Source organism: Pinus tabuliformis, chromosome 7, assembly GCF_031772625.1.
Source record: "Pinus tabuliformis cultivar Carrire ecotype Pingquan chromosome 7, CPIR1, whole genome shotgun sequence".
Classification (NCBI taxonomy): domain Eukaryota; kingdom Viridiplantae; phylum Streptophyta; class Pinopsida; order Pinales; family Pinaceae; genus Pinus; species Pinus tabuliformis.
In genome coordinates, this window is record NC_142293.1 from 1,370,218,227 (window position 1) to 1,370,238,391 (window position 20,165).

General features: G+C 39.9%; 1 pseudogene; it reads left to right on the forward strand.

Moving 5' to 3' along the window:
* Window positions 1-1,628: 1,628 nt before the first annotated feature.
* Window positions 1,629-3,214, forward strand: LOC149252727 (uncharacterized; annotated as a pseudogene).
* Window positions 3,215-20,165: the final 16,951 nt, after the last annotated feature.

A 20,165-nucleotide genomic window follows, 5' to 3' on the forward strand; every position in this document is an offset into this window, starting at 1 on the left:
AGACTTTCGTTTACAAGTTATTTATGTTATTTGCTTGTAAATTATTTTATCCTCATACAAGAAGTTTAATTGGATTTTAATATGTTTTGTTTTGTTTTTACATTCTACTTTGTTATAATTTCTACTAATTTTAAAAAATATGAAGTTTGGCAATCTAATTGCTTTCCCTTCCATATATCTCATTTGATGGATTTATGTGTAGAGTCATACCACCAAAATCTTACCAAGGCGTTGGCACATTACTTTGAGGCTAAACTGCTTTTGCTTGATGCTACATACTTTTGCTTCAAGGTATGATCCATAAATCCAAATAGTAGACTTTGTAAGATTTGAACACCCGACTATTATTGTTGATATTTTAGAATTCTCTTGCCTGAAGTCTGAATCTTTGTGGGTTTTTTAGTTCAAACTCGAAGACATATTTTGTAATTTTATATGCTAATTCCCATGTAACAGTTACAAAGAAAACATGGAGGAGGCAATGATCTTGTAAGGTTTTGAACCTCGAAATCTACAGTGAATAAATACAAGGAATTTCTTGCATAGTTGATTAACATTTCTTCCTTATAATATTTTAGCAGGATTTAAATTTTTAAATCCTTTCCTAAATCTGCATTAGAGTGCATTGCTAGACTGTTTGAATCCTTCTCCATCCTGCCTACAGGTGCATAGCAAAGAAATTAAAAATCAGATCTACTCTTTGTCATGTACCTATGAAATTTCTTGTTTAAAGACGTGTCATGAATTTTTACAAGTTTCTTTACGGTTTGCAGCAAGCAGTCTTTGGCGATCAAACAGTGGCATTGAACGAAAGCTTATGTATGCACCCTTTTCCTTTTCCCACATATTATATTTTCCATCTCTGAATGTGAAAAAAGTTACAGCCCCATTCAAATTATAAATTCTTAGGAGTTGTTATACATTCTCTTCCTCTCCATGACATCGTACTTCTCAATTTTCTTTTCCAGGTCCTCTGAAGGAACAAGTAACCTTCAAAGCAGTAGGAATAACTCGACATCAAAACCTGATTTCTCCAAATATGGGTCATCTGTGATGAACATCACAAATCAAGGTACCTTAGTAATTGTAAGTTCCTTGGAATTCCTTTTATTTTAATGATTTATACAGGAATTTAATTTTGACCTAGACTGAGGTGTTTTTTTACAAACTAATGATGTGACATTTTTAGATATTGAGGAAATTGTCAGCTCTACCATTTCTCGTCACCTCATGAACATAAAGCAGCCCGATTATCACAGTGGACATCTTATTATCTCTTCCAAAAGGGTTTTTCTCATCCTTTCTCCCTACTATAACTTTCATGACTTGTTTTTTCCATAACTTAATTTATGTAATCTGATGTGATTAATAGCTTGGCACATGGATTGAGCATATTCCGAGCATGAAAAATTGATAGCAAGGACACACTACAAATGGTATCCGATGGAGAACACCCACAGTTCAAATAAAATTGTTCTTTTTGTACAATCTTTTAAATGTTATGTTAGCGATTTATCATTTAGTATCTTGAATATAAAGTCTCAACTAAGTTTATTTCCATATAGGGAGTTTTGAGATAGAAATGTCAATTTTTTCAAGATCTAACAAGTGGAAAGCTTGAAGAAAAAATGGAGTCTCCTTCTACAAAAAATAAACTTGAAGGGGAAAACACAGATTATGCTTCAAAAGGGGATACTCCTAAGAAAGAAACATATTACACTAAAGAAGGGGGTCTTGCAGCAGCTCTGAAACGGGTACATTTAGCACTCTATAATCATGATGAACAAATATATCGAAATATGCTAGTTCAATCAAATGAAATGAAGTGATTTAACTTGTAATAGGAAGTTCTTCCATACAATGATTTTGAAAAGAGGATCAAATATGAAGTAATTCATGTAGGAAAAATTGGTGTTACATTTGATGACATTGGTGCACAGGAAAATGCCAAAGAATCGCTACAAGAACTTGCAATGTTGCCTCTTCAACAGCCAAACTTGTTTAAGGGGGTATCCTTAAGGTAAAGTCCCAGATTTTCTAAAACCAGTGTTTACTTGACAATTGAACATGAATCCTTCTTGTACTTTGTAGCATCTAATAGGAATTTCTTGTTTCTCCTATTATATCCATCCATGCGAAGGCATTCTACTTTTTGGACCCCTTGGAACAAGGAAAACAATTCTAGCAAAATCCCTTGCCATTGAGGCGAATACTGACTTTATTAATGTCTCAGTGTCTACCATAACTTCAAAGGTAAGGCAATTCAACACTCAATAAACCAGAACTTTACAACAAATTATTTTGAAATAACCATGAATGATTCATAAATCACTTATGAACTTATGTAATATGTAGTAGTTTCGAGAAGATGAAAAGAATGTAATGGAATTGTTCACTTTGGCTGCAAAAGTTTCCCCTACGATTATTTTCATTGATGAGGTTTGTTCTTATCTTTTTTATAGTGTAGGCAACATCAACAATATTTGTTGGTTTGTTGCATGGGTCTAAGCATCACGCTCATTATATTTCTATTTTGTATTGTATCTGCAGGTTGACAACATGTTAGGCCAAAGGGCTAGAGTTGGTGAACATGAGGCAATGGGGAAAATAATGAACAAGTTTATGGCTCGCTAGGATGGTTTGCTATCAAAGTCTACAAAGAATCTTCTTGTTCTTGATGCAACCAATAAGCCTTTCGATTTGGATGAACCTATAATCAAATGGTTTCAACAAAGTTAACTGTCAAGACTAATGATTTGCATATAACGTCTCCTCGAATATTGTTCTACTTCATCACGAAGTTTAGTTAGTTGTTAGACATGTCTTCCTTAACAAAGATAGTATATATGGTTATAACTTAAGACCATGTTTCGCGGAATCATGGTTGGACTGCCAAATGCTAAGTGTAGAGAGGGAATTCTTAGGACACTCCTTACAAAAGATAAACTTGAAGAAGGTTTTGATTTCAAGGAGCTCGCAACAATGACAGACAGCTATACTGGCAGTGACCTCAAGGTGAGTATTTATTCCCCTCTACCCACCTTCATATTTTTGACTCAGTCATGTACTTGGGGAAAGGGTGCTTCATGTATCTTATGATTACATAATATGTTTGAAAAAGTATTGTGATTTTACGATGTAAATGAAGAATCTATGTACAACAATAGATTTTCGGCCAGTTCTGGATTTCCTAAAGACACAGCAAGATAAATAAAAGGTAGATTCATTGTGTTCTTCCTATTTTGGCCTAATAAACTACATTACTATCTTTTTATTGACATTTCTTCGTTTATCTTTCATTTTTAGTATGGAGATTCTCAGGAACCCCTCGGGATATTGTAAATATTTTATTAATATTCTTTTCTCCAGTCTCAGAAGAAAGAATAGGAGAAAAAATAAGACAAAGCGGAGTTAGAGAACTCTTAACAACTTGGCGGTGGGGGGCAAAAATAAAGGAAGGAAAAAAGGGAAGAGGTTGAGGAAAATATCATTATCCTCGGACCTTTAACAATGGAGGATTTGAAACAATCAAAGAATCAGGTGAGGCACAAGACCTTATTTAAATATTGCATGTTCATTATGGAGTTGGTTCTTCTACCAACAGAAGGAATTTTTTTCATAATGTGAAAATTGTCTTTTCAACAGATTTAACCAAGATTTGCCTCTGAAGGTGTTGGAATGAATGAACTCAAGGAATGGAATGAATTCTATGGAGGGGGTGGAAACAGGAAAAAATAATCACCAACTTACTTTTGATAAGGCACTCAAATTTAATCTTGTGGCTTGAGAAGGAAATTAGCTAGCCCATTGCTTGATTTGCGTTTGCAAGTCTGATTGAATCCTCCATCTCTGGGAGCACACTCCATTGTCTGGGATTCATAGTTGGAAAACTCTTCAACCACTATAAGTATGCCTTCAAATCGAATTACTTTTCCTAATGTTTGTTGCTTTGACTCTATTGTTGTTGCATAGGGAACATCTATCTTATTCAACACGTAGTAAGGATAAGAGTTATATGATTATTTCTACGGGGAAGATTTTCTCCCTTGCTTGACCTAAAATCACAGGTGTAATTTAAGGGGAAATATCAAATAGTGAAGACAATTTAGCCAATATAATCAACTTCTCCCTTCAGTTGAAACCAATTTTGAATTTAAATTTAATGACAGGCTGAAACAATACAATATGTCTAATAATATGGTCACTTATCAGTTTGTAGAAAGATTGTAAGTAATGTCATTTCAATCTCTAATTGTCCAAATTATAAGGTGTTTTGGTGCATTTTTGTGGAAGAGATTATTATTACATGTCAGTATGGTTCTTTTGTTGGATTCAAGTCTAGAGTCATTATTTTATTTATTTCAAAGTACTTCCTAGTTTGCAAGAACAACAACAAGATTTTACTTTTAATGACCATTTGTTGTTAGGATGGTATGCATTCCATTGTTGTTGATCCTTACTGTAAAGCTTGTGATTGTTTTGATATGCCACATACACAAACTGGCATGCATTGTGCAGACGGTCTCTCTACCATGCATGTGCATCTAGGATTTAGCACTAACGTTATTGAGAGAAAAAGAAAGAGGAAATTATATTAATTGGACCCAAAAAATCCATTTTGAATTACATATGACACAGATATTGAGGGTCTAAAGGATCATGGCCACTCCTTTCATAGGGAGAGAGAAAAAGTTGAGTGTTATTACCATTACAGATTTACTACAATGTGCATGCTCTAAAAATAAACATGATATTATATCCTAAAAAAATATATCTCATTCAAAACGCCTTGCGAGTAGGGTTGCATACTGTGGATCCATGTTCTCACTGTCAGCATCTAAGATCATAAACCCGTGGTCAAAGAGTTTAACCCATGGGTTGTATTTCAATAAACTTTATAAGCCAAGCAATATCTCTCTTAACAAAATGACTCTTCAAAATTTTATAGTTCTAAGATATCACATATCTTTTTGATATTGAAACAGAGGGAACAATGCTTTACTTGCCTTGTTGGTGTTCTATTCTAGGGATGGATACTATGGGGATGGTTGTCATGGTTTCTCCTTGATGGGACCTCTTTTTCTGCTAAAAGGTTTCTCATGTCTGTCTACAAACGGACTTGGGATTGTAATACATTTTGGATTTGAAATACCAAAACCTTTATCATCTCATTCTCCTTCCAGTTGCTTGATTAGTTCCCTCTAAAGCCTTTTGACATAAGCCAACATCATAGGAACATATTCTATTTCATCATCCATTTTCTTAAGACCCTCCCTCAAGTCTACCAAAAGGATCCCATGATCAGAAATTAAAAATGTGAAGGTTTCTTGTAAAATTGTGCAAGCTAGTTTATGTCTTATGGGCAATGGATCGATACTGCAAAAGCACACAAACTAGGTTAAGTTTTGTAGATTTAAACAGTGAAAAATAGACAACATGCAGCATCACAAAACATCAATTGATGACGGAGTTCGCCCCTCTTGGGCTACATCTTCGGGTCTAGCTTCCAATGTTGGCCTTTAAATTATAGGCTCAAATTTCAAATTACATCAACATACAATACTCAAATTAAAAAAATAGCACTGCCGTTGTGTCCAAAACACACAAAAACCCTTGTGCGGGCTCTTCTCAGGTTAAAAAAGGTTGAAAAAAGGCCAAGTTAGGCCTCCTTATTTTCCCTACTAATTGTTCAGCAAATTTGTCCCTTTGTCAAAACTTGCAACGAAATTCCTCTAACATATATCCAAGGCGACAATTTCGTGTGGGTTCGGCCATAAATTTTGTCGTGTCGGGTGTAATTTGTCGAACAGTTAGTTGACCTCTATGCCCCTATACTTCACCCCCCCAGTCAATCATGTGTCATCAATGTGACCGAGGGGCACGGGCCAAAGGCCACGCACCCACCAACCACTGCTCCTAGTCGCATTATGGGTACAAATACCATACGTTGGGAGCAGGCAGGGTGTCATGTGCCCGCCCCTCTCTGCAACTTCTGTCGTTGGTTATGTGGTAATCAATTGAACTCGGGGCTAGGTCCTTGTGCCACGCACCTCCCGCCTTAGCTCTCGGTCATACTATATGTCATATAACTTGGGCTTGGGCCAATCGTGCGAGCCCGCCATCCAACCCCCCCCCCCCCCCCCACCCACCCCCTAAACGTCCAAACGGTACTATGTTAAATAAATTTTTCCGCATAGCTCTAACAAGACTCGTTGTCGGTGGTGCAGTGGTGGAGCATCGATTTGTGTTGCCAAAAGTTATGGGGTCAAACCCCGGGGAGGTTGGTCAATCCAAAAAATAAAATTTCGACTAATTTATCAAATCCACATGGTGCCTTTTCTACAGGGCCACATGTCAGCCATTGATTGGGCCATGTGGTGGCCTATAATTGGCCCAACCAAAATCACCACCAACTAATCAAATCATGCCAAATGCCTCTGTACGGTAAAGCCACATGTCCAGTTTTGATTGGCTCCACGTTGCACAGTTAACCTACTAAAATCAGTGTACAGATTGCCACGTGACATTGGTACACTGCCTAGTCAACCCTACAAGTTTACTTTTTTATTATTTGCCAAAAACTTTAGAACTCAATAACTTTCTCATACGGTGTCGAATTGAGGCAATTCAAGCATCACTGGAATCAGAACAATGAGATCTACTATTTGGCGCCAATTTCAAGAGATTTTGAGTACTTTTATTTCTGAGCATATTTTTTATCCCCTAGAGCATTCCTCCCCACTAAAAGATTTTGGACCACCAAGAGTCTGTTTTTACTCAGCAAGTAGGTGAGGGTATAGCACCCTCACTTTCCTAATCTCAATCCACTTTTCTTTACTTGGATTGGTGCCTTGGAGCCCCACTTGAAGATACTCCACATTACCTCTTCATGAAGTCCTTATCATCTTGTCAATAATTGAGTCTTCTTGCAACTCATTGAAATATTCAGGAGCAAAATATTCAATAGATGGAATCTGAACATTCTCTTCATGATTATCAATCATTGAAGGCTCATACAATCTCAAGTTTTCCACATTCAAAATAGAATAAATTTCCATGTAAGGTGGAAAATCTAATCGGAAGTCATTGTTACCAATCTTCTCCGAGATTTTGAAAGGACCATATATGATTGGCTTGATAATTTTACCTTCACCTTGTAGTCTTTCCTTGGTGATGTACAACCAAACTTGATCTCCCACTTGGATATCATGATCAACCTGATGCTTGTCATGTTTTGTTTTGTACTTTGCTTTGTTTTTCTCTAGTTGTTCTTGTACTCTTTGATGCATAATCTGAATTTGTTGAAATTCTTGGCTTTGTCCAAATCGTTATGTCCATCTACTACAATATCTTTACCAAAGATGAAATCTAAAGGAGACTTTGAATAATAACCCAAATAAGCTTCAAATAGAGATACTTGTGTAGACAACTGTTTGGCACGATTGTAGGCATGTTGGATGTAATTCAAATGCTCATCCCAAGGTTTAGGATGCTTACCAGAATATCCTCGAAAGAGATGCACTATAGTTGTGTTCACTACTTCAATCTGGCCATTAATTTATAGATGAAATATGGTGCTCTTCTTCAGCTTTGTTTCCATGAGTTCCTATAAACTTCACCAAAACTTCCTGACAAATCGAGAATCTCAACCATAAATAATAGAAGTGTGTAACCCAAAGTGAACCCATGCATTTTTGAAGAACATATTTGCGGTCTGTTCAGTCGTAACATGTTTCTTACATGGCATCAACACACACATTTTGCTGAAACGATCCACAACAACATATAGATAATCATGACCTTTCCTAGACATTGGTAGCCCCCCTACAAAATCCATAGAAATATTTTCCCTAGGATGAAAAGGAATAGGAATTGGAGTATTCAAACCCAATTTCTTATTGCTAGGCTTTCTAGTAGCACACATGGAACATCCTCTCACGTATTTTGAGATAGTTTCATTCATGTGAGGCCAATAACAATACCTTTGAATTTAAGCAATTGTTTTGCGTATGCCAAATTGACCAACAATAAGAGAAGTGTGGGATTCCCTCATGACATTGACTCTTTCACCCTGTGGAACACATAACTTGACAAGATTATATAACAACTTGTTATGAACATAATAACCCAGCTCTTCAACATGATATCCTTGACTCAAAGTTGCATAAACATCTTTAAAATCGTCATATTGAGCATATTGTTATAACAACCCTCGTGAAAATCCCATGTAATAAAAGTTAATAAAGGAAAAAATAATAACCACAGTTGATCGGACGTGTATTCCAAGCAAAATGTTGCGCAAGACATCTTAGTGTGGGTGTTCATTTGGTTGTTTATGGCTAAAGAAATTGGCAAAGGCAATGACTAAGGCTTTGGAAAGGCAAAATGGCATTTTTTGCACATTTATTTATGAAAATAGTGGAAATTAGAAGAAAAGGGAGGTGAAAGGCCAAGGGTTGCATGTGAGGAGGAAATTGAAGGAAAATGAAGAAAATAGAGGCCTCATTCATAAAAAGGCTTCTAAGGATCATTTGGTAACATTTTTATTGATTTGGGGTAGCATCGGATGTGCTCTAGCCATGAAAATTGGTGGAGAGGCTAAGGCACATGAGATCTTCAAGACCCATAAATGGTTTGGGCAGAATCTAACTGGTTTGGGAGATATTAAAATAATTAATATTTTTAATGGAGTTCCTAAGCCTAAACTTAGGAAAAATAAAATATTAATGTGAATTAATATAAAACTGGGTTAGAATGGCCCAAAAGTCATGGATCAAGCCAAATCTAACCTTAGCCGTTGATTAGAGATTTAATCTCAGTCGTTGATGGACCAATAAGAAAAGTATAAGAGGAGGCTTGAGGGTCAGTTGAAGAACACACCAAGAGAGATCAAGAACTCGATTTTCTAGGGCAGGGTTTGCTGAGGAAATTGAGTGAGTGATCTGAGTTGCTGCTGAGGGGAAGTGAATACATAACAGAGAGGCAGAGTTAGTACCGGGAGGATCAGCGCAGAAGCCAGGAGAAGTTGACGCAGAGGCAACCAGAGGCCATGCAGAGGCAGCTAGAAGCTACACAGAGCCAGAGAGGGCCAGTGTGTGAGACACAAAGGCTCCAGTGGTTGACACGGGGCTGCGAGAGGCTAACACTAGGCCAGATAGGCTAACGCTGGGCCAGAGAGGTTGACCCAGGCCCTAGAAATAGCATTGGGAGATTTTCGTGGGATAGATCAGAGCTGGAGAGCTAGATAGGATAACGCATTACCTATTAGGGTGACGCAGAGCAGCAAAAGTTGTATTATTGTTGTGGGATCGTTCATCCGATGATTTAGCCAGAATATTTGTCTCCGAATGATAGGTACTACTGCGGAGGGTATTCTCTATTAGGTTAGCCATTTCTGGCACCCAGGTTGTATTCTGAAAACTGCATAATAATAAAATCACCTGAATAGCTGCACCAGTTTTCCCGCATTGGGTTTTTCCAGGGACATTAGTCCAAAAACAACGATGTCACTTGTGTGCTTGTTTCTCTCAGTTGATGATCTGTATGTGTTGATATTGTACTTGTATTTATTTTCAGTATTTACATGGTAAATAACTTGTTAAGTAACTAAACAAGTAGGGAGAAATAAATCATATAGTACAGGAAGAATTTCTAATGGATAGACTTAGAAATTCCAACATGGTATTAGAGTGTGGTTGCAGATCACAGGATAAATGAAGGCATCAGCCGAGCAGAGCAGCAGTAGTAGAAATAGTTGTCCTGAGTGACAAAAGTTGTTCCTAGTAGTAAGCAGCAAGGAAGGGGTGACGCAGAGAGCCTGCGTCATTAGTTCGAGCCAGGAGGACGATCAACGCTGAGGTAGAGAAGAGCAGACCTGACCTACGTAGTGCCTGGTCATCTTCCTCAGTCAGGAAGGACTGACGTTATATCTAGGAGGTGCAGATTTTGCTGGTGTCGGGATTGCACAGAGCCTAGAGGCTCTAACCTTCAGATTGCTGGGGCATAAGAGGTTGTGGTTAAGTTGCAAAGCGAAGCTAGGGGGGTAATGTGGTCAGAACAGTACCTAACAGGGCAAGACCAAGGAAGAGGGAGTTGTTGCCCAGTATTTCTAGCCAAGAAATCCAAATCAGTGGTGCAGCTGCACAAATGATCGGAGTGGGGCATCTCAACATTGGCGGAGGGATTTCCAGAAGGGAAATCGAGGCTCAGAGGGAGTCAAACCGAGAACTTCCAAACAGGAAGTTGAGATACTCAGCAGGAGTCAACCAAAGGACTTCCAGGAGGGAAGTAGACAAACTCGAAAGATTTGAAAGAGGAGCAGTGAAATGGCAATGAATGGGCTAAGAGATCATGATAGATTGGACGAAGCTTCGAACTTCATAGTCTGGAAGACCAGGATCTTGTCCATTCTAGATAGTTATCGCATCAAAAACTTCGCCTTGAAAACGATAGCGATCCCAGTTGACCCGGCTAAAAATGAGAAGTACGAGGAGGCAATGGCCAGGGTTGAGTGCATCATTCTTGACAGAGTCAAGGATCATGTGGTACCACATATTTATGAGAAGGGTACAGAAAATGAGATGTGGGATGCCCTGAAGAAGTTGTATCGGCATACTTCTATGCAGAGGAAGATGCTTCTAGAAAATCAGCTGCGGTCATACCAGATGCAGAGGGGAGAGTAGATAGATATATTCCTTGGGCGATTGATAGAGATCCGAGACCAGCTGACTTCCATAGGGGCCATGCCAGATGAGGATATGTTATTGAGGACCGTATTGAATGTATTCTCAGAGGATTGGGAGATATTTGTCCAGAGCTTACTGGGCAGGAAAAGCCTTCCGGATTGGGAGGAACTGTGGGCGGCTCTTCGTCAAGAAAATATCAGATGACTGACCAAGGTGGGAAGTAGTGGAAAGGGGGTCAAAATCAAAAAGGAGGAAGAGGAGGATGTTGCCCTAGCATCTGCGGGAAAGAAGGAGAAATAGAAGAAGAAGGACCTCTCCAAGGTCAAATTCTTCCACTGTGGGGAACTGGGTCACTATGCGAACCAGTGTCTGAGGAAGAAGAGCAAGGGAGAGGCTTCTGAGACCAAGGCAGTGCGAGCGAGGGTAGAGAAAGAAGTGGAGACAGATGACAACTGTGCCATGAGTGCTCATGCGCCACTTGAGAAGAAGTGGGGAGACATCGAGCTGTAGTCAGACGGACTACAGAAAATGAGGGGCAAGATCCTCGAGATACCCAACCTCTTGGATTATACCTGGCTATGGGAGCCCCGAAGAGGAGTAGCAGGACCGGCGGATGTCAGTAGAGACGGATGTGGATGGAGAAAAAGAGAGTGCTACATTGCAGGAGTCTTGGGACAGCATGAGGTAGCAATGCGAGATGCATGGAGTTGTTGCAGCAGCACGGAGGTCAGTAGAGGGAGCACTTATCAGCGACATAGGGAGCTTCAGCATCGAGAGTGTTTCTAGCCTGATAGAGGTGTCAGAATTGGGAGGATCAGTAACTAAGTTGCAGTGAAGCACTTAGCAGTGGAAATCAATGTTTTAAGACTCCGACTCGGCCAAGGATCGACTCTGACTCCGACTCCGAAACGGTAATGACTCGGCCGGCTCGATTTCAATGACTCGGTTGTTGTAAAAAATACTTTAAATATTTATTTTTTTTATTAAAAAACATAATTTTAAATATTTTAAACATAATTTTAAAGATTTTCATTCATGTTTCCAAACACACAGCATTATAATATAGATGGAAGACAACATATGATCAAAGTAGGCTCATGAACCAATCCATTATATCAAAATGGTACCCAATGGCAATACATAGTCAACTGTCATACATGATCAAAGACTCAAAACAAAATACAAATAACCAAGGAGGCTAGAAATGGCCTCTACAACAAAAGTAAACTGTGATGGTGACCAGACTGCAATACTAGTACTACTGGCTAGTAGCTACTGCCAGAGGAGCCAAGATCATCTCGACCAATCTCTGGATCATCATCATCAGAGTCAGACAAGGGGCCCCATGGCTCCTCATCATCATCATCATCGTCTCCAACTGCAACTGTAGAAGTGGTACCAGTACCACTAGCAGGCTGTGCAGCAGATGCAAGCTGAGATAGAGTAGATATGCGGCTGCGCTTCTGTCGTGGCTGAGCAGAGGAAGCACCTACAACTGGAGTCCTTGCTGGCTGTGAGACTGAGGCTGGTGGATTGGGATCTGCATTCAACTGAACAGGCTGAAGTTGAACAACATGTTCAAGTTCATCAAGATCCTCATCAGGATCAAACTCTAGTGGACGCCTCTCCACTACCCAATCTGATGTTGGATCAATGTCTTCCAACACAATGGGATCTGAATCAGGTCTTTTGTTCAGCAATTGGTTTCGTCTGAGCCGAAGGTTGTATTGGACAAAAACTAGATCATTCAACCGTTTTTTATTCAAACGGTTTCTCTTCTTTGTGTGAATCCTCTCAAAGACAAACCAATTGCGCTCACACCCAGATGCACTGCAAGTTTGACTCAAAATACGAATTGCAAACCTTTGCAATTCAGGGCACTGGCCACCAAAGGCCTCCCACCATTGTGCTGCAAAAAACATAGGAGTGTAATGAATTATGAGTTAGATGAAGGCTGAAGCTCAACAAAATTACAAACTATATCTAACTTTCAAATTATAAATGATTTAACAAACTTTAATAAAAAAAGTAAAACCATTAAGAAATTGAAAATTGAAATTTTTGTTTACCTGGCTCATCTGCTTCTCTTGCAATCTTTGCTAGGTTCTTCCCAAAGGTACCTGTTGCATTGCTGAAGGATGTGACCTGTTGATGTATCTCCAGCTGATCAGACTCCGATGGGATCATGCGTTCAATGCAATCAACCAGTCCATCTCTGACCTCCCCCCTCAAAGCTCCTGACTCCTTAGCTTTATAATGATACCGTGGGTTCAAAAAATACCCAGTTGCATGTATAGGGCGATGGAGTTGATTGTTCCATCTTTCATCAATGATTGCCCAAATGGGCCCATACTTTGCTACTCTATCCTTGTATGCTGTCTTTATTTGCTCCTTTGCTTGATCCATAGCCTCATAAATGAAGCCCATAGCCAACCTTTCCCCATCCACCAACCGCAACACCTTAACTAGTGGCTCAGCAAGCTTCACAATCTCTGTTGCCTTTCTCCAAAAAGTTTCTTCATGGACTTTCCTTTTCAATTCTTTGCCTTCTGGTTTGTTAGACCAATTGCTTTGATTCCATTCATCACTGGAAAACATCTTTTGCAAGTTTCTATGTTGGGAAAGCATAGATTGCAATGTCAAAAAATGTGTAGCAAATCTAGTGATGGCAGGCCTAATAATATCCTTGCCTCCAGTGTGGTTCCTCATGAGACTCAAAACCAGTGTATGATTGTAGATAAATTTTGTTATGCTTTTGGCATGATCTACAGTGTTTCTGACCCAATCTAATTTTCCAATATCCTCAAGCATGAGGTCTATGCAATGTGCAGCGCATGGGGTCCAAAAGATGGTCTTGTGTTTTTCCTCTAACAGTTTACCAGCAAGAACATAGTTAGAGGCATTATCTGTGATGATTTGAACAACATTAGCCACCCCCACCTCCTCAACAACCTGATCCAATAGCTGAAACAACAAGTGGCCATCTTTTACCTTATCAGATGCATCAACTGATTTTAAAAACATGGTTCCCTGTGGGCAGAAGACAAGAAAGTTTATGATGGTACGGTTTCTTTGATCAGTCCATCCATCTGATATGATGGTACACCCTGTTCTTGCCCATGAGTCCCTGAACTCTTGGAAATACTCATTAATGGATTGAATTTCTTTCTGCAAACGAAACCCCTTAGCTCTTGCATAGTAGGGCCTTTGAAGCCTTTTCCAGCAGCATGTATGGCATCAAACATAAGCTCATAATATGGTGAACGAGCAGCATTAAAGGGGATATCAGCATCATACCACCATCTAGCTATGTAGTCACAAGCAGTCTCCCTCAATTCTTTCTTCCAATGGTCATCTAAAGTGGGCTGAATTTGACCTTTACTAACTTCAGGACCATGTGCATCTGATGGAGAGGAGGGAGTGAAATAACTTTTGATAGTCACATCACCCTTTTTCAAATTCATTATACCCTTTCCCTTATCTTGAACAGAACCAAAAGAGGGAGGAACATAACGGAAAGGGTTGGATGCCTCAGTTTGACGGATAGAGGAAGAACCCTCAAAATCATAGTGGGGGTTGGTAGCCATCATTTTTTGTATCTCCCTCTTCCTCCCAATTTCAGCCTGTATCTCTTTTTGCCTAGCCTTATCTTCTTTAAATTTCTCAAAGCTGGCCAACAAATTCTTTCTAATCTCCCCAATTTCTGATGAGGTACATGGGGTAATTTGGCCTCTAATCCCTGCCAAGTGTTGTTTCAGCCTATTAATGCCCCCAGGACCTTCCTTAATTTTCCTATGGCAAAATTTGCAATGCATCTGACTATCAACCATTTCAACATATGCCCAAGCAGGATCTTTTGCTCTAGGTGCCATTTTTTGACTAGGAAAACAATCTGAAAATGAAAAAAAAAAAAAAACATTGATTCAATGTTCATTTATTTGACAAAAAACACTCTCTAAGCTTTCTTGATATGCACCTAAAATTTACTAAGCAAAAACAGATTTATAGAGGTGGAAAAAAATACCTCCAGGCACAAACTGCCTCCTCAAGCTTGCTCCAAGAATCAGCTCCTCAATGCTGCTCCAAATGGCTGCCCAAGAAGCTCCTCACTCCAGCTACAATGCTCCTCCAAGACTCCTCACTGCTGCTCCAAAACAAGCTCAAGAACTGCTCACTAATTCTCAAAGAAGACTCTCACTCAAATGCATAAGACTGCTGTGAGTGAATGAGAGCATTTGGGTGTCTTAAATAGGGTTTGGGAGGGGGAAATGGACCCCAAAAGCATTTAACAAATTACTATTACCCTTTGGAATCCATAAACTGCATTAAACATTTGAAAAATTACCAAAAAAACGATTTTTTTTTAACTTTTTACGCTGCCCAGCCGTCCCAAGTGTGACTCGGCCGAGTCATAACGGACCCGGCCGGGTTGACCGAGTCACACATGACTCGGCCGAGTCATTGGATGACTCGGCCGAGTCATGTGTGACTCGGTCAACCGAACCGGTTAGGTGGCCGGGTCACTCCTCAGGCTAATGACTCGGTTCGACTCGGCCGAGTCGGTTTCGAATCGGCCGGCTTGTAAAACAGTGGTGGAAATGTTATGGGCAGTACATTGCAACATGATGAGAGGGGATTCAGTGAAGATGCAACAATGGGAGTGGCAGGGCCAAGGGCAACAGCATGGATGCAAAGAGAGTTGTCGTACGGATGCAGCAGTGGCAGTGGCAGGGCCATGGGTAGCAGTACATGATGCAACAGTGCAGAGGATGTTGGGCGGGGAGGCCTAGCATTAGCACAGGGACCGATGTTGGATGATCAGGATGATACTCAGAGAGGATTTTTACTAGAGCACAGTCTTCGCTAAGAGGGAGTGTTGATTTGGGGTAGAATCAGATGTGCTCTAGCCACGAAAATTGGTGGAGAGGCTAAAGAACATGATATATCCAAGACCCAGTAATGGTTTGGGTAGAATCTAACCAGTTCTAGAGATATTAAAATAATTAATATTTTTAATGGAGTTCCTAAGTCTAAACTTAGGAACAAAAAATATTAATGTGAATTAATATAAAACTGGGTTAGAATGGTCCAAAAGTCATGGATCAAGCCAAATATAATCTTAGTCGTTGATTAGAGATTTAATCTCGGTCTTGATGGACCAATGAGAAAAGTATAAGAGGAGGCTTGAGGGTCAGTTGGAGAACACACCAAGAGAGATCAAGAACTCGATTTTCTGGGGCAGGGTTTGCTGAGGAAATTGAGTGAGTGATATGAGTTACAGCTGAGGGGCAGTGAATACATAGAAGATAGGCAGATTTTGTACTAGGAGGATCAATGCAGAAGCTAGGAGAGGTTGACATAGAGCCAGCTATAGGCCATGCAGAGGCAACCAGGCACTATGCAGAGCCAAAGAGGGCAAGCGTGTGAGACGCATAGGCTCCAGAGGCTGATGCAGAGCCGCAAGAGGCTGACGTAGGCCCAGATAGGTTGACGTTGGGCTAGAGAGGCTAACGCGGGCCCTAGAGGCAGCGTCAGGAGATTTTTGTGGGACAGATTGGAGCTGGAGAGTTGGATAGGGTGACGCAATCCCTATCAGGGTGACGCAGAGCAACAAAAGCTGTATTGTTGCTGTGGGATCATTCATCCAGTGATTTAGCCTAAATATCTGTCTCCAGCTGAGAGGTACTACTGCTGAGGGCATTCTCTGTTGGGTGAGCCATTTCTGGCACCTAGGTTGTATTCTGAAAACTGCATAATAATAAAACCCTCTGAATAGTTGCACTGGTTTTCCCGCATTGGGTTTTTCCGAGGACATTAGTCCAAAAAAAACGGTGTCACTTGTGTGCTTGTTTCTTTCAGTTGATGATCTATATGTGTTGATACGGTACTTGTATTTATTTTCAGTATTTACATGGTAAATAACTTGTTAAGTAACTAAACAAGTAGGGAGAAATAAATCAGATAGTACAGGAAGAATTTGTAATGGATAGACTTAGAAATTCCAACACTTTTGTTAGTTGAGTTTTGGAGCTCTCTCATTGTTCTCTCTCTCTCTCACTCTTGGACACTTAGATTTTTCTTGGAGCAATTTTGGTATTGGATCAAGAAAGACAAAGAAGGAAAGAGAAAGCAAAGATCAAGCAAGGAAAGGCAGGGTCAAGCAGCTACAGCAGGATTCTTTGTAAGTATCGATTTGCATGTGTATTCTCCTTGGTATATTTGGCATGCATGGTATTCCATGTGGTTCTTTCTATCATGGCATGGGTTTTTCTAGGTGTAAAAGTGTTTTTAGCCTAGCCTTGCCATTTCTAGATAGCCATGGTGTGATTGGGTTCTCATGTTTTGGCTGCGCTGGATTTCCAGAATGCATTCGAAGCTGAGTGGGGTGGATCTCCGAATGATAGAGCACATGGCCTAGTGGTCCCTAAACTAGACTGTGGATCACGGTAAAGCCACTGGCCTAGTGACCCCTAAGCTAGATTGTGGGTTGCAGTAAAGTCAGGATTGTGTTGCCTCGGTGGGCCTAAGAATCCTTGTCAATTAATGGAAGGATATACCGTAAAGCCAAGAGGTGGTTTATCTTCGTTGGGCCTAGTAATCACGAGTTTGGGATATGCAGTAAATCCTAGAGAGTGGGTCTCGGTTTAGGGCCTAGTGATCTAGGTTTGGATTGTGGTAAAGCTTGAGAGACTATGAGACAGGAAAATTTCTCACAGTGTAGGTGGAGAAATTCGGTGGCATCCATACTTGTTTGTCCTAGTGATCGGGTGGAGATCACAGTAAATCCTATTATAATGTGTTCAATGTGTTGGCCTAGTGATCTGGGATGGATTAAGATAAAGCATGGTTTCTATTGATGAGGTGAGGTGATTTAGCCTCGGTATGCCCTGGTTGGTTATTTTGGTTTGAGTCCCACATTCATGCTTGGAATATGGCATGGGGGTGAATGAATGAAGAGAGATTTGGCTCAGCCATTCTATGGTCGGGTGGAACGTGGTAGTCCCATCTCTGGTTGGTTTATTGCATTCATTAATGAGAAATTCATTCCCTTGATTTTCATGTGTAAATGTACTAATGTATATGTGGATTTCATGGCTAATATGATTATGATATTTCTATTCCTATTATGTTGGTTATATGTATGCTTTATGACAATATCTATGTATGGATCTCAGCATGTTTTTACTTGTATATGAATGGATAATGTATCTATGGCCTAATAGATGATCATGCAACAAATGACATGAGGGAACAATGGTTCATAGCAATTCTCAGATAAGTATGAGACCCCTAAACTTAATTATGTTGCTTACACATGTAGGTTACATGTTGATCATATGTTTGAAAAAATGTTTGGCATGGTTAGTAGGGGTCTGATTAAGGTCTTGTTCAACTTATTACTATTGCATCATTGTTTCCCTATTATTTTACTGTTCCTGAGTTATCATTCCATTCTGGCCAGTGACCTGGGCTTTGGGCCTGAAAAAGTGGCTCAAATCTGGAGTCTCTTGCATAGCACTTACAAATTTAGTCTGTGGTCACTCACAGGCAAGCCTGTGAGAGTGAATTTGGGTTTCTCGATGCTCTCTTGCCTATAGCATGGGAACAACTGAGGCCTAAGATGTCCATAACATCAGTGGGACCCAGGGACAGGTTGTTTGAGTGGCTGACATGTCTCCTGAGGATTCTAAAGCTGATGTTGGATGACTGTGTGTGATGTTTCCATCGATTCCACTTCCTTAAGGTCAAATCCAATCATAGTAGCCTCTCGTCTCGTGTTTACCCCGGTTGGCTAGTTACTTGGGTGGATGTGGGAGGAGGGTGTTACAGAGTGGTATCAGAGCATGGTTCACCCCTCAGACTGGATGGGTGGTGTGTATTGGTCATGCATGAATAAACATTAAATATAATTATTATATGTCTCAAATAATTGTGCAATATGCCTACGTATTTAAGGAGAGTATCTTGTGAAGACAAATCCACACCCAAGATTAAAGCTCTTCTTCTAAATTCTTGTGTGTAACTTTGGACACTCTGACCTTTATCTTGTCTAAAATTTTGTCAATCCATAATTTATTTTTGCATGTAAGCTAATGGATAAAATTTCCTTCTTAATGCAATTATAAAATCATTCCAATAAGAGATCATTTTACCACTTTTCTTCAAATATTCTTGAGTTTTGGCCTCCCACCAAATAAGGGATTCACTTTACAAATGAAGAGAAACAAGGTTGATCTTTGTAACATCATCATCAATCTTTTGAATGCTGAAATAGACTTCAATTTGACGAACCCAATTATCCAACTTTTCAACATTTACTTCCCCGTTATACATAGGCACTTCAAACTTGACATCAAGCTTAATCAAAGGAGACTTAGCATGTCCTTTTTGGAGATGGAGGAGGAGTAGGTCTATGATATCAAGGAGGTGAAGAAGAAGGTGAGGATGGAGGTTAAGGAGGAGTTGGAGTTAGAGGTGTGCTCCCATCACCACTGTTACCTTTTGGATGATTTGAACTTTCTCCTTCCAACCTTGTTGTCCTCTCATTGTACAATACTTTTACCATCTCACACATATAATAGAAAGCCTTTATAGAATCTCTCTCATCTCTCTCATCCTTAGACATTAGCTCCCGTCCTTCTTCATATGCCATGACTTGTGCATTTTATGGAGTTTGTGACCTCCTTGAACCAATTTGAGCATTTGGTTCTTCAAGCACTCCTTCTCCTCTTTTGAAATTAGACCTTGCAATCATTAAAGAAAACACTCACAAAAACTGTCAAACCTTCACAAAAACCATGCTCTAATACCAAACTGATATGAAATTAAAAACGTGAAGGTTTCTTGTAAAATTTTGCAAGCTAGTTTATGCCTTATGGGTAATGGACCAATATTGCAAAAGCACACAAACTAAGTTAATTTTTGCATAATTAAAAAATGAAAAATGAAGAACATTTTGCATCACAAAACAACAATTTGATGACAAAGTTCACCTCTCCTGGGCTACATCTTCGGGTCCATCTTCCAATGCTGGCCCTTTAAATTAGATGCTCAAATGTCAAATTACATCAACATATAATGCTTAAATTGCAAAAATAACACTACCATTGTGTCCAAAACACCCAAAAACCCCTGTGTAGGCTCTTCTTAGGCTCAAAAAGGCTTTAAAATGGCCAAGTTAAGCCTCCTTGATTTCTTTGTTAATTGTTCTAAAAATATCGTCCCTCTATCAAAACCAGCTACGAAATTACTCTTTGGTAGATATGGAAGGTGATAATTTCACACAGGTTTAGCCACAAATCTCGCCTTGTCAGGTGCAATTTGCCGGATAGTTAGTTGGACTTCGCGCCCCGATACTTCGCCTTTTGGTCGGTCACATGGGATCAATGTGACCGTGAGGTGCGTGGCCTTTGTGGGCCCCCACTCTTAGTCGCGTTGTGGGTACAAAGAAAACGGGCTGGGCGCGAGCAGGGTGCCACG